Here is a 13287-nt window from a genome sequence, read left to right as displayed (position 1 = left end):
ACACACCTACCCGGCAAAAACAAAAACAGGGTACATGCAAATTACCAAACAGGAACCTCTCGACCCTTGCAATTCCTATTTTCCAAGTTTAGACCAAAAATATAAATAATGTATGCCTCAGTTCAAAAAGAAGTTAACAACTAATAATAATTAATGGTAGTAATAAACAGTTCATATTTTGATGTGTGGAACAGCTGCATTCAAAAATCTCACGAGTCAGTTAATTTTAACTGGCTTTAATTTTAACTAGATTTAACTGCTTTTTCTCCCTTCTGAAAAATCAAAATAGTTGCCGTATCGACCACAAGAACTGGTAACAGACAAGCACAGTTCCTGTTTTTCAGAAGGGACTTACTTTCAAACCCACAATATCAAGATGTTTAACATAAGTGGAAATTTAAAATTCATTGTCTAATGTGGGAGATTTCAACCTGTACACTCATTTGGGTCCCACAAATGTTACACAGTGATTGCTCGCCACACTTTGTCCTACATATCTTTCACCTCTGTTCTCTCCCTTAATACAAGATCCAGAAAGCCACAGGAGAACAGGTTGTCTGGAACTCAGAACACATTTTCCACAGAAATAGTGTCATGCTGGTGAGACACTGCCCCAGGACAGTTCATGAAAATGTCTTCAATTTAAAATATGAGTAAAAGTTAAATTTGCAATTTAAAAAGTAGAAGATGATACTATAACGATAGTTACAAAACCAATGAAGAAAACTCTCTTGAATGTGTTTGAAGAAACATCTAATTAGGATGAGAGGCATGACTTCTAAGTAGACCTCTGGACTGCACCTTTAAATTCAGTTTGGATCTTCAGTATTTTTTAAAAATGGTTAACTTCACTTTTTTTTTTAGGGGGGGGGCAGCCACAGGGATTGAACCCAGGAGCACTCCACTAGTGAACTACATTCCCACTCCCTTTTATTTTGAGTCAGGGTCTTGCTAAGTTGCCCAGGCTGGTCCCACACTTCCCTCAGCCACTTGAATAGCTGGGATTATAAGCATGCATCACCATGCCCAGCTAATTTCACCTTAAAATGCATGGTATTCTCTTACTTTAGCATAAAGCAGCATTAGAAAATTCTTTATATTTACCACTTCTGAGTACTGATTTTTTGTTTGCTTCAAGAAAAGTGATCAAGAATTGGAAGAGAGGGCTGCAGTTGTAGCTCAGTGGTAGAGTACTTGCCTGATGTGTAAGGCACTGGGTTAGATCCTCAGCATCACATTAAATATAAATAAACAAATAATATAAAGGTCTTGTGGCCATCTACAAAAAAATTTTTTTTAAAGTTGTTAGAGTAAAAAGGTTACAAAAAAGGGTAACTGGAGAAAGGGGGACAGAAAAAAAAGAGGCTGAGAGAAAGGATACACAAGGCATATCTAATTGTGAAGACAAAGGAAAAGCTGGAACTAGAGAGAGGTACCCCATTAGACAGTGCCCTTCCAGAGAAGAACTCCACCTCAGTTCAAGAAAAGACCCACAAAAGAATGAGGGAAGTCCAGCAGACAGTTCTACATACTGCCACGAGATGGCGCCATCAACCCAACATAGCATGGTTGCTGGAGGAGTGTGGTGGGGGTGGCATAGCAGGCAGCCGATCCTTCACAGTTGGGTGTTAACCAGGCAAAAACTCTCTCCAAAATAAGCATAGTTCCATTAATCAACCAACCTCTCCCAACCTCCAAATGTCACCACCATACTAACAGTATGGGGCACACCAATTTTGAAATAAAATCATCAATTCAATTTTTATCAATGAAATTGGTACAAGGAGGTAAGTGATAATCAGATCCACTATTTTATATTCCCCCTTCAAAGATTCAATATTCAAGGATCGTAGAGAATTCTGGGGTCATTGCCAGTGACTGACAAAAATCTCTAATCATAGATCAAGTAGCTTTTCCCTGAAGTTTTGTTTAAATGTCATATAGCACACCATCTTGCTACATTAGGTTTATGTGCTCAAATCTAGTATCTGGCAGGAGGAAGGTGATGCTAACTGACAAATGTATTATTAAGAATCATCTGCCCTTTATATTTTTAGTATCACTGTGGTTTATATCCTCTAATCTGCTTGTCTATATTCTCCATCCAGGCTTGGTTTAAAGAGCCATCTCTTCATTCAAAAATGTCCTCCAGGGTGTGAAATTTTACATTCCCATCTTCAGGGTTTTAATTCTTTGGCTTTATCTATTATTAATATGCTGATGACTCAGAAAAGTAATGCACAAGGTGCACTCAGTTACTTATATTCTAGTAAAATTATATTTGCAATTTCCTATTCTGAGATTGATTTTGGAAAGGAAGGACAGAAACTAGTTAAGGGCACTGGGCAGCTAAAAGACAGCAGAGCACAATGCAAAGAAATAAGGACAGAAAGAGGACCTTGGGGGAACTGAGGGCAAACTCGCCTAGCTTCTTTAGAGTGAAGACAAGATCCATCATTCCTGATGCTGATCTTCTCTGGGGGGAAATGTATGAAAAGTAAGGGTTAACTCAAAGTATGTCTACATTTTCCTCTTGCTGAATGGGTAATAAAATCTTTCTCAGTTAATTTCATTTTTTTCACTTTGACTCTTCAGGGCTTATTCATTTGCATAATATGGAATCTTGAACCCATATAGATATTCTACAAATCAATGCAAGTAATTCTCACACTAAATCAGCAGCTTTAATTTAAGCTCATCATTGTTTGCATAGAAATCTTTATGCACTCATCTGCTTGATTTTTTAATCACTTAAAACCTCCAACACTGACACACTAAGCATCTCTCCATTTAGCCATCTCCAAAATTTGAACTAAATGCTGAAAAATAAGCACAGTACATTCATACACTTGATCTTCTCCCAAACTGAGCTTCAAACACGAGCTTAATGTTCAAGCAGCTCCCAGAAATAATGCCTCTTGACTCAAGATGACAAACGTCGTGTCCAGTCCAGGCAGAGCTGAGCTGAGTCAGCAGTCTCAACTGTGACCCTGCAAACCCAAGGTAATCAGTGGACACTGCCAAATCGACTGCCTGGCTGAGTTCTTTAAAACCATGCAAATCTCCAGGTGAGAGTTGCAACATACTAATCTGGCAAGATAATCTCTTCCTGAAATTGACTAGAATGAGAACAAAGGTTTCCTACTTTTATCTGTTACTGATACCTAATATTTCCAATTAGGAGCTCTAATGGGATTGATTCTAAATGAAATTCTTCCTCCAGAGTAGAATACCTAGTAGAATGGTTTTGTTGTTGGTGGTGAGGGTTTGTTGTTGTTGTTGTTGTTCTGTTTGTTATCTGCTTTTTTTGTTTCTGAAAAAAAAGCAGAGAACAAAATTTTCACCTAACAAGAGGATCAGAATGTGAGCTACAAACTACAGATTTAAAAAAAAAAAAACCCTGGTGACAGGCCATGGGATTCACGTTCTATGCTTAATTCATCTTTTGCTTTTTCAAGCCATCACTTTTACTTTCTAATCTCTAAATGGACAAGATCTGAGGAATGTAATTATCAGAAAGTTAGTCCTGTGAATGACAAGAGATATATTCACTCACGTTCCCTAAGAAATTATTTTTCAATCTTATCTTTCAAATAGATGTCAACAAAATGTCCAATATTTCAGAATGAGTTAGCCTATATTTCCACTTTGGGGACCTGCTAGAGAGAGTTCCAAGTTCAAATGAAGAAGGAAAGGAAAGGGGAGGCAGAGGCTGGCAGTTAAGAGTACAATTCTAGCATCATACATCCAGTGTCCAGGCAGAGCTCTCGCTCATTGGCTGGGTGACATCTGTGCTCTCCCTGCTAAGGATCACACTCAGCTCTGAGTTGTTATGGGGATAAAGTGACTTAACATGAGCAACACACATAGGAAGCTCTTAATGCAGGTTAGCTGTCATCAAAGAAAAAGAAAATAGAAGGGTTTTTAGCATACAATATAGCCAATTTGTTTTAAATAGATACTGTCAACACTCCTAAATTGTGCTTCCAAGAAAGGTCTAAATAATCATCCTTCGTCTTCAGAGAATGGAGACTCCTCCTTCTCTGTGGTAAGTGAAGGACATTAGATAGAAGTCTGACTCACATTTTCACTAAAGGTATTTGCCTAGGTCCTACACACACAGACATTTTGAACAGAGTGTCTATGTAGCTTCTGATCCCTCGAGTATTGTCAAAATGACCTGAAATATATTCAGAGTAAGACATGTTAACTAGTATTTTTTTTTCAAGAATGGAAATAAACAGTACTTTTGGCAATTAGCAATTCTGTTTTTATCAGACTCCAGAGACACAGGTAAATAAATCAATTTTGGACTCTGTATACAGGAATCATTATTTGCCAAAATAGCCCCAGGGGTTATATCATGGTTTGTGCAATACTCCAAAGGGCCAAAGAAGTAGAGAATTAATAGAATTATGAGGTTGAAGGAAAAAAGCAGGCCTTAAGTTTTCAACTGGTCCTGACTGAAGCTCACTCCACAATTCCTCCTGATGGTGGTGGCGAGGGGCATGTGCCACCTCCTGACCAGGTCAACACCCCCCTCTGTTGTACTACATTACACAGAATGCTTTTACTTCACAGAAGTTTAAGGAGTTATCTGCAACTAACTGGTTAATGTCATCCTTTGTACTAGACGGGGGCTTCAAAAGGGCAGTGGCCAGTACTGGCTTTGTTCCCCACTAGCACTATGATCACCTGCTATGTAAGAGATACTGAGCACCGTTACTGAATGAGTGAATGAGGCATCTACTTCTAAAGAACAGCCTTTCTGGACATTTGGTCCACTTGGTAATATCTTCAAGTTCCTGTTGCTTAGAAGGGAAAAAAAATAAAAGAATTCCAATAATCTATGGATATGGGGATACTAAGAGAAATTGCTGAGCATGCACATTTTTCCCCAGCTTGTGGAAAAGGAATCAGCACACTAGAGTCTCCCAAAGTGGGTTAGATCTGTGGAAACTCCTGAGGCATCTGCCTGAAGCGGCAAGGGAGAGAGAAACAACAGTGAAGCAAGACTAGAGTGACAGGGATTTGGAAACTCCAAACCCTTCTGAAACTCACTGGAGCTGGTCCATACACCAGCCACAGGCTCAGGAACAACTAAAGAGAAGAACGAGAAGTGCAAGGACTGGAAAGCAGAGGAATTTACTGCTTGGGAAAAGAAGATGAAAGACAACACAGGATAGCAACCAAGCACCAGCTCTCATCACATCTGCTGCAGCCTGTCCTACAGCTCTCAGGAAGAAGACGAGAAGGTCAGGGAGGAAAAGGACACATCTCAGAACCAGAGGACAATTCATTAACAGGCTAAGGAACAAAGGCAAAGCTAACCAGGGGAATGTGCTGGAGAAGCCGTGATTATGAAGCAACAGAGAAGACTGGGAAGCATTTTGGCTATAAATCCAATGACTAGAATGAACTATAATTTGAAATGCTTTCAGATTGTAGATATTGTTTATTTGGGAGAAAAAACAGCTCAAGGAAAAAACAATGGTGAAATTTCTGCTTGATTTTTGAAGTAGTGCCACTAGCAGAAGGAGGCTCAATTTACATATTCTTTAGAAATGAAATGGCCCTTGAAAAAGGACATGGTGGTAAGATTCTGAAGATATGTTCTGGTTTAAGGAAGTTGAGTAGCATGGTGATACTAAGATTAAGTTTCAGTTTAAGCAGACTGACATTTGAAATTAATAAATAGGAGAGAAGAGAAATTGACAGGGAAATCTTGTACTGACAAATAATTCCTTTTCTAAATGTCCCGGGCCCCCCGCAACCCAAAAAAAGGTGCATTATATTTTACTAAATTTACAAAATGTTTAGTCCACAGCAGGTTTTAGTTTAGACTTGAATAATTTGTAAATATGCATGTAAAATTTAAAGATAGGACAGCAATAGGTCATACATTGTCACCAACAATACTGAGCTCTTTTCCCTCATTCCCAGGGTGTGGCTGCTGCTTTCCCCAATGTGATCCGGACTCTGCCAAAAGTTTCTTATCTGCTTTACCAAATAAATTACAATTTTCGCAACCAGTCCTGACTTCTGAACTTTGAGTGTCTTTGGGAGGGTCATATGTCACTGAGAGGCTTCTTCAATATCTAGAAAGGGAAAGCAGAGGAAAAGGAGACAAAGGTACAGTCTGTTGTCTGAAGTGCAGATATTGATGTCCAGTATTGTTCTCTGTTCCATGTATGAGAGGGTAGGGACCATGTTTTCTGTAGGTGACACAGTACTAACCAGTCAGTGACTCAGCACTGGACTGTGTATACAGGATGGGGAAATAACCTGTACACATCCAAGAAAACACACACTGACTCAGATGAAGTTCTGACTAGAACCTTCCAATGCTGTAGAACGGGCACAATGCCTACTTCCACAGGGTTGTCCTGAGGACTTGATGAGATATGTAAAGTAGTTATATAAAGTACATATGTAAAATAGTTATCACTGTCTGGCACATGTAAGCATTCAATAAATCAAATCAATTGTTTTAGTGGGTGTTCTTAAATATCAAATTCACATGGAAGTCCTCAGGCATTAAATGGGCCAAGTTACACCCATCTGGTCAGTAACAGCTAAATAAAAGACAAATGGTTCAAAAGCAATGAATTATTTACCTGCAGAGGATAACACTGAGCCCATGGAATTAATTATTTGGCTTTTCGCATTGAACTCTCCATTTTAATGGACAGTATTAATACCTGAGTGAGAGTGTCAATTCAGTTTGATTTACAGTTTTGCTTTTCTTACATATTTCAATTTTCTGATAGTTGTAACCATTCATTTGAGACACACTCACAAATCATTCACTTTGTGCCAGGCCTTTAGAAAATAGCTAAATATAGAAATATAAAACAATAAGATGTTCTAATCTGTTAAGTGGTAGAAGACAGGCTATCTTCACAACAACTCTAAATTTGACATACATTCTCATCTAATGTTTTTAAAAATTGGAGCCAATATTTTAAAATAGGGAATTCCACATAAAAATCTAGATATCCAACTTCCCTTGGAAAAATCGAGTGATGTGACAGCACAAAGCCAGCATGGCCATCAATTCCTGCCTGGCAACAGTAGACAACAAGGAGTGAGGGTGAGCAGTGGTTGCCTGCCACTCCACAATGCACCCTCAATATGCCCTGTCCTCACCAGAACAAGACACATAATGTGTAGGGTTCAGTGAAAATGTAAATGAGAGGTCCCTTATTCAGGAATTACTAAGGATTTCAAAAAGACAACAGCAGAACAGAAAACCAGGTGTGAGTTCCTTCCGAGGGGAAGAGAAGAGAGGCCACGTACACTGTACAATTCTCATGTCCATGAAGCCAGTCCTGCTCTTCAGCCCCTACACAAACAGCAAGGTGTTTGTTTACCTAAGTCTTCTCTCATTCATTCAACAATCAAGCCAGTATTTTTGACATGCCAGACAACTAGCCCTGAAATCTGAGGTTCAAAGCCTAGCTCAGTGGAGCAGCACACAGCAAAGCGTGAGAGCTACTGGGCCCTCTCTTCCTTGTTAAAGCTGGAGCCACACCAGAGACACCAAGTGAGACTTAATCCAAGTAAAATTAAACTGCTCCTAACAATACAGATTGGCCTGAGCCCTTTTGTTGGCATCACAGGGCCCTCGATTACAAATTCTGAGGCACAGCTCACAAGTGCTAATGAATAACCAAGTCCCTTTGGCTGGGCAGACAGTGGGCCCAGAAGTGAAGGGCTGGCCTAGGAGAGATTTGAACATGAACCTGACCATCTGGCTCTCTGTGACTCACTTTGATCACAAAATGAATTGCAACAAATTGAAGAGCACATGGCCAGAGTTAATTGTCTCATCTGTAATCTGAACCTACTTTTAAGCAGTTATTATTACCCTCTATCAGGTGGAAACGTTCCTACCATCACTGCAAAGTGCATTTTCCTGATGAACTGTAATGGATCATTAAATTCCATATCTGAATAACAATACTTTGCACTTATTCAGTGCCTTTCATCCAGGGATTTCAAGGCAGTTTGCAAATAATTAAGCTCCTCACACAGCAGCCAGAGGTGAGTGACTGGAAGGGAATTGCCTGAAGATACTGAGTCAAAGGGCATAATTCAATAGAAAGAGAATAAATGGCTTCCTCCCAGGCACCAAGAATAGTAAGAGTGAATTAGGGGATTGCCATTCCTTCGTTCCTTCTGCCTCATCCCTTCTTCTCTATTGCAGATCCTGACAGGCAATATACAAAGGATTGAAAAATAAAATAAAATAGGGATGTTCAAATTTGGCTATCAGTTCAGACATACACATTCATAAGGAAAATGTATCTTCCCATGTAATCCTGGAATCTACACTACAAACTGACACTCCAATCCACCTGAAGAAAGGACAGACGTTAGAGGAATTTACTGGTAATTTATGATTATCAAATGGCAAACTCGAAGCTTTCCGAAATTCAAAATGAAAATACTAACCAAAGTAATTTGTTCCATGATTGTTTATTCCATTTCTGGTCCCCCCCTCACCTTTGAATGATATTCAGAAAGAACAAATAGAAAGGAATTGGGAAATCAATGCATTTTTTTTTTTTTTTAGACCAGAGGACTAGCGGGAAAAACATCACAGCCACTCAAAGTTTTGTGGTGAAATTATAAACTCCAGAAAAACTGAATTTATAATGGAAATGCTGACAGACCTTTCACTGGAGCAGTTTGAAAGCAACATTGTAATTTAGCAATCTCTCTTACAGACTAAAGACTAATTCTAACAAGATGTCATTTTGACTCACGTTTATTATTACCTGCAAGAATGAAAAATGCCGTTTACTCGCGAGCTGCTGGGGAACCAGGGTGGGGCGGTCTCACATTTTAAGCGAGACGCCCGCTGCCTTACTGAAATAGCCCTCTCCACCAGAGGAGTGGCAGCCTTTCACGCTCAGCTTCTTTCATGTCAGCCAGAGCCTTCGCAGCTCGACATGCCTTTCCTACATGTTACATTTTAATGATCTGAGAAAACCGTTATCAGAGTTAACATCTCTAATTTTACTCTAAACAGACAAAAGCAAAAAATCTCATTAGGCATCATCTCCGCCAAGGTTCCCACTAGGCAGGAAAGGATTTTTATCTAAAGTAATTACCCTTTTTAGTTAAATACACTCAACAGATGAAATTTACACAGAGTGAGAGACTGCAGCACTAGACAGCGAAGGTGCAAACCGAGGAACGCCGCGTCTCGCCACCCGCGGGGAATATGCAGCTCTCTGTCTGGAGGTGGTGGTGGGGGTGGGAGTGCCCTTGTCCTTCTGGTTTCGCGGTGCCAACGGTGGTGGCGATGGCAGTGGTCCGGCGGACACGTTGTGTCTTGGGCCACAGACAAAACCACCCCGGACAGCGGCCGCGCGGGAACTTGCCCCAAGTTGCCAAACTTGCTTAAAGGCGAGAGGCTGCCGGTGATACCTTGCGCGCCCAAGACCCCTGAAGCCAGGAGTGCGCGGCCTTTCAGACACATACACCCGGCCCTGGCCGCTTCCTCCCACGGTCCAAGATCTTGCAAATCCTCGGCCAGAGCGAGGTCGCCGAGATGCTAGAGGGGACCTGGGGTAGCCCATGAGCGCCGCCCGCCGCACTCTCCGTGGTGTTCGGCTCCAGAGCAAACACAGGGTGAGAGAACTGAGAGACCCAAGGAGAGTCGGGGCGTGGGGAGGTGTTCCCTAGATAAATTTCCCTCCTACTGGAGTTTCTGGGGCTTGGAAACTAGAGTGTAGAGCGTGGGTTCGTGTTGCACTTGGACTTCATGCAGGACATTGGGGAGAAAAGGGTGCAAGGTGTCTGAGAAGCCACAGGGTTGAACTCCGCGGGACGCATTCCGACCACCGGCGAGCAGGAATTCCTCCTACTCTGCTCTGCGAGGCCCCCAGTTGCTTCTTCCTAGGTCCCTAAACTTGAGCTTTGATCCCCGGCGAGACGCGGTGGTCAGGGACACCCGGTGGCGGCTGACAGCAGAGCGCAAAGGTACGGCGGCGACCGCAGTCTTTGCGGAGCAGCCCTGGGCGCGGATGTCATGAGCTAGGAGGAGGCCGCCCGGCCTGGAGCGCCGATCACCGGCGGGGGACCTGGGCGCCCGGGCCTTGATTGCCGGGGACAGGGCCGTAGGTCTGACAGCTGCTCGGGCTCGCGCGGACGCGCGCCTCCCTCCAGCCCGCCCTCCCCACGCCTGACTTATTACCCTCTGCTCCTCCTCCCCCTGCTGTTCCAAAACACCCGTCGACGCGAGCAAAATACAATGCCGCCTCGCCCGCCGTAAACAGCCAGGCGGGAGAGCGCACATTCGCCGCTGCGTGTCCGCCGGCTCCGCTCCCAGTCCCTTCCCGTTCCTAGAAAAATGCCATAAAGCGGGCAGGGCGCTGGGCTGGCAGCTGCGCGCCGGGCGGCCGCGGTTCCGTTCCCGCGCCGCTTCCCCACGCCTCCCCGCCCGCCCCGCGCACCCACTCCCCCCGCAAACTTGCCCCACCGCCCTGCCCAGAGCTGGGGCCCACGGCCTGGGGCCAGGGACTCACCTCGCCAGAGAACTTTGAGTCCTTTCCGACTCCTCTTCTCCGCGTCTTCCCAGCCCGCAGCCCCCTCCCGGCAGCCGGCGCGGTGGGCGATTCGGGGGTCAAGGAAAGCTCGCGGAGGGGACGCGCATCACATGGCAGCTCGTTCCCAGCCCCCGAGTGTGCTGGGAAGGGGGAGGGGAAGGGGCGAGGGAAGACGGGGAGGAAAGCGAGAACCGGACGGCGGCGGGACTGGGCAGGCGGTTGGCGAGGGCGGCGGCGGGCGCTCACGTTAGCGCTGCTGCGATAGCAGCCCAGGCGTGCACGGCCGCTGCTGCTGCTGCTGCTGCTGCTGCTGCTGCTGCTGCTGAGGCGGCGGCGGCTCGGCGCTGTTTGCTCCGCGCCGCGCGGCTCGCGCTCTCCCCGGAACGCCCACACTCTCAATCGCTACATTGTTGACATTCGGCGCTGACGTCACCCGCTCCCCATTCACAATAACTTTACGGGAGCCGGGCAGCGCACCTCCCCGGCCGCTGGGGCGCCGTACGCCCGGCGACTAGCGTAAGCCGCTCCGCGAATGGCGCTCCGGGGGCTGGGGCGGGGGGCGGGGGCGGGCGCGCGCTTCGCTGGCTCGCGGGAGGGGGCGCGCCTCACGCCGGCGCTGCAGCCGATCGCCCCGCTTTGTGCGGCCGCGCGTCCGGGAGAGCCCTCTCTTCACCGCCGGCCTGTCAGCCTCGTTTGGCCTGGCCTTGCCAGGCCTTGAAAGACACGGGTTGGGGGCTAGTGGGATTAGAGTAGTGATGAAGGCCAGTGTGTCACACGGGGTAGGGTGCCAGAGCCCCAGGCACTACACCCAGGGAGAAGAGCCAAACCTCGAAACCTGGGATTCCTGGGATATCTATGGTTTCCCTGGAGGGACGGAAAAAGATGCACTATGGGCCCCTACGAAGCTAACCAGGCCCCGTCTTGGGAATGGGGAGTAGGCATAGGAAGAGCAGTCTTCTACCCAAGAGCGACGTTAATGTTTGGATTATTTTCTGGATGGCCTCGGCCTCCTGCAGACTGGGTAAGCCTCGAAGCCCCCGTGCCAGAGTTTATGGAAGTGTACCATCTATTGCGAAGCCTAAATCAAAAGCCAGCCTCCCCAGCTTTAGTCTCAGCTCCTACTGCCCTGTAGCCGCTCTCCCCTGCCTTTCACTTTAGACACTGCCAGGGTGTTGCTGCTGCCCTTTAAGGCCATCGTGTGGCTGCCCTGTTAGAAGAAAGCTTGGTGGTGGTTAGGATTTTAAAGGGAGTAATTAGGACTTAGGCTGAACGTACATTTGCAATAAAACAAGGTTGTGTTAGTGTTGTGCTGGTGCCTGCAACTTTACCCCTCACCAAGGCCAAGAAATTCTGCCAGGTTTCCCTAAACACCTATAACTTTGCCCCCTTGTGTAAGGCAGTATTCCATATTATTACATGTGGTGCTGATTTTTAATGAATATTATAAAACTTTGGCTCGCTCTACTGAGAGAGGGATCATAAATCCCCCCTGTAAAATGGGCACTGGCATATGCTGAGGAAGCAGTCAAGCATCACCCTGGGAGTCTTGTGATATCATCCAAAGTGTTGCTTCAGCCACCTTCATTTGAGGGCAGAGTTTTAAAAGGCCCCATTCGGAATGTCTGTGTGGAAAGCTAAGTGACAGCCCATGCAGGTTGAAGGTGCTGAGCTAATTTTTCTAACAGCATTGCAGGTCCTTGAAGTGTAGGTCTGGCACCACACTAGGAGATTTTTCTCTGCTAACCTTTCTGGTTTTCCAATGAGGAAAAGTCTCAGAAGAGTAGCCTTTGGTCTCCTGGTTTATGATCTAGTGCCCCTCGGGGAAAAAAACACCCTGCTTCTGAAGTTCCGCCTGAATCCCCTTGGCAAGGACAGAAGACTGATCCATAGTCTGACTTGCACCCACTGTTTCTTAACAGTCCTGTGAATGGTTCCACTTCTGCATTCCTCATTTCTGTAGGTGTTGGTGAAATAACTATGAATGTTAATAGCACCAAATCAATGTTCTTCTCACAAGAGCCAGGCTTGAGACCATCTCTATGAGGATGAATAAATTCATTTCTTCTTAAGTAGACTGTGGCTGCCCTGATATGTGAGTGGAGTCGAGCACATAAGTGTGGAGGTGGGTAAGGAGAGGAATCCTATTGCAGACTGATCTTGTCCTCTTATTTCTGGTCCCAGATAGATACAGCACAGGCTAGCCAAGCACCGTGATGCATGCCTATAATCCAGCTACTCTTCACAGCTCTCCTACAGAGGTTAGACTCTAAGACTGCCTTGGTCATGAGTGTTTGCTTTCCATTCCCTGGGTTTGGTGCCACACTTAAGGTGTCTACAATGGAAAACTGATGCAGGGCTTTCCTTCTCTGCATTAATGGCAATAACCTGAATAGAGGTCAATTTATTTCTCATGTCTGGAACATTCAACCTTTTCTAATACATGTTCCCCCTACATAATTACATATGTGTTTGGATCTGGAATATGGGCTTCATCTGTCATACATTTCTAAAGCACAATATGGTTGCCAGGGATAATAACTTTGTACCATGGCATTGAAGCTAATCAACATGATTTCTAGAAATCTTGAGTTTTGTAAAATAAAACAGGAAAAAATAAGATATACAGACAACAAAAAGATGAGGAAAGAAAAATAAGAAAGGGCAGTTTGGGAGTTTTCAACGTTGTGTCCCCCAGCACGCTAGACAGGATCTGAAGATGTTGAGAAGA

At 44.8% G+C, this 13287-nt stretch overlaps 1 protein-coding gene across 8 annotated transcripts in view; it reads right to left on the bottom strand.

The window, feature by feature from the left end:
* BACH2 (BTB domain and CNC homolog 2) overlaps window positions 1-11044 on the bottom strand; it is a 336154-nt gene extending 325110 nt beyond the window's left edge. For 7 of the 8 annotated variants that reach the window (XM_079146715.1, XM_079146712.1, XM_079146710.1 and 4 more), the window contains exon 1: window positions 10539-11044. The gene's annotated coding sequence lies outside the window, so the exon portion shown is untranslated. The remainder of the gene's footprint in view (window positions 1-10538) is intronic. The other variant, XM_079146707.1, reaches the window with a different exon arrangement.
* Between the last annotated feature and the right edge of the window lie 2243 nt (window positions 11045-13287).

The sequence above is a fragment of the Sciurus vulgaris genome (assembly GCF_902686455.1).
Source record: "Sciurus vulgaris genome assembly, chromosome: 7".
NCBI lineage: Eukaryota > Metazoa > Chordata > Mammalia > Rodentia > Sciuridae > Sciurus > Sciurus vulgaris.
The sequence above is the reverse complement of the archived record's forward strand: the minus strand, read 5'-3'. Positions and strand labels throughout refer to the sequence as shown.